Below are 2500 nucleotides of genomic sequence, written 5' to 3' on the forward strand. Positions count from 1 at the left end.
GTTCATCTCTGATCATAATGAAGAAACAAACTCATTTAGTGTACAGTACACATATATGTATAGGTTAGTTTTTGCATCGATTATATTGATTATACAGTACTGTATGTTGATTTTTTTATTACCAATGTTTTAGTTTACGTATTTTTCTTAGGACTTCCAAATGAAATGTTTTTCTTTATGACGCCGCCTGAAACGACGGCGTGTACGCTCAGTAAACAACCACGCTCAGAACAAACAAGGCATTTAACGCGCATGATGATAGTGATCAATAATGATACAGTACATACAGTATTTACAGTAAAAGCATTTACAAAATATGTTACCTTACAAATATAAATTATACAGTATTGTACGTAGCAAAGCAGGAAAACAATTTACGAGAGAGAGAGAGAGAGAGAGAGAGAGAGAGAGAGAGAGAGAGAGAGAGAGAGAGATTGTTTTACGTACGTAAATGTAAATTTTAAACAAAAAAAATATGATAGGTTACAACATGTAGACTTTTAAAACCTTCCCTTTAACTTAATGCATACAGTACGTACAGTACTAAACTATAAAACAGGCACAAATACAGTTTTAGAATGTACAGTAAGAATATTAAAGTAAAAAATAAAGATTGTTACTGTACTCACCACGAAAGAAGTTGAAGAAAAACTTGAATGGTGATGGCGATGAATTTGCTGCACAGTAGAAATGATGATGATGAAGCTGATGATGTGTTCTACTGTGCAGCCAATGATAGTATTTTACGTCTCTTCAGACGGAGGTGTCTTTTCCTGGGACACCTCTTCAACTTCTTCCTGGGAAACTTCTTCAATTTCTTCCGAAGGCGTACTAGCAGGAGGAACTGGCTCTTTTTTGCGAGGCTGGAAGAACATTGTGATCGGAAGTTGTTGCCGCTGCTTCTTTTTTCGATCCAAGAGCATTTTGTAGGGAGTCATGTCTTCATCGATCTTGTTGCAGAATTGCATCGAGCGAACCATATCCTCGTCCCACTCTTGCAACATTTCTTTCAACTCCTTCGCATGGTTGCAGGCCTTGGCAAGCCGTTCTAATGTTAAGCCCGTTTCTTCGACATTTTCTTGGGTCTCTTCCTGGGTATCACTCTCTTCCTCACTTGCCGATTTCGTCAGGTCTTCGAGGTCTGCGTCAGTTAGGGGCTGGGAATGGCAGTCCAACAACTCGTCGACGTCTTCAGTCGTCATGTCGCCAAACCCGTCACCTCCAATTATGGCAGCCAACTGCACAGATTTGCGTATTGCAGAGTGTTGGATTTCCGACGGAGTAAATCCCTTGTCGTCGTAAACAATATCGGGCCACAACTTCTTCCAGCTCGCATTCACGGTTGCAGGTTTCATCTCTTGAAGTGCCTTCTGAATATTCTGCAGGCACGTGGCTATGGTGTACTGCCGCCAGTACGCCTTCAAGTTAAAATCTTCATCCTCGTCATCTTGGGCAGCATCCACACACGCAACGAGGTCCGCCAAGGTATTCTTCGTGTAGAGGGCCTTGAACGCCCTGATAACCCCCTGGTCCATCGGTTGAATTAATGACGTGGTGTTGGGTGGCAGGAACTCAACCTGAATGCCCTCATGCGACAGGTCAGTTGCGTGTCCACCAGCGTTATCCATAAGGAGAAGGATCTTGAATGGCAAGCCCTTCTCTAAGAGATATTTGCTGACTTGCGGGATAAAACACTGATGGAACCAGTTGGAGGTCAGCATATTCGTAATCCATGCTTTTTGATTATGCATCCAGTACACGGGAAGGAGATTCTTATTTTTATTTTTCAAAGCGCGAGGATTTTTCGACTTATAAATAAGCCCCGGCTTTAACAAAAATCCAGCAGCATTGCCACACATCACGAGGGTAACGCGATCCTTGAATGCTTTAAAGCCAGAGGCTTTGGCTTCCTCTTTGAACAGGAAAGTTCGCGACGGCATTTTCTTCCAAAACAAGCCAGTCTCATCCATATTAAAGACTTGTTCCGGCTTGTATCCACCTTCGGCGATAATATTCTTGAAAGTCTGGTTCACGTAAGTTTCAGCAGCGGCAGTGTCAGCGGAAGCAGACTCCCCATGCAGGGAAACGCTTTTCAGGGCGAAGCGTTTCTGAAACTTCGCGAACCATCCTTTGCTTGCAGAAAAACGTTTCTGAGGCTGGGAATCAGTGGATGTCCCTGGTTGAGGATCATCTGCATCATCATCATCTTCAGCATGGTTGCTGTCGTCGTCTTTAGGTTCCTTTGCAGCAAAATTCTCATATAAGCTCAAAGCCTTTGTTTGGATGGTGTTCGTATCCAACGCTATGTTCTTCTTCCGGCAGTCGGCAATCCACACAGCTAAAGCACCTTCCATGCGTACGATCGTTTTATTACGCGTTGTAACGACTCGCTTCGCTGATCTGCTAAAGGTGATTGCAGCCGTCTTTCTAATGTTCGCCTCGTCCTTCTTGATATAGCGAACAGTAGATTCGTTGATGCCAAAATGGCGGCCGGCGGCCG

This window comes from Palaemon carinicauda, chromosome 15 (assembly GCF_036898095.1).
Source record: "Palaemon carinicauda isolate YSFRI2023 chromosome 15, ASM3689809v2, whole genome shotgun sequence".
NCBI classification, from domain to species: domain Eukaryota; kingdom Metazoa; phylum Arthropoda; class Malacostraca; order Decapoda; family Palaemonidae; genus Palaemon; species Palaemon carinicauda.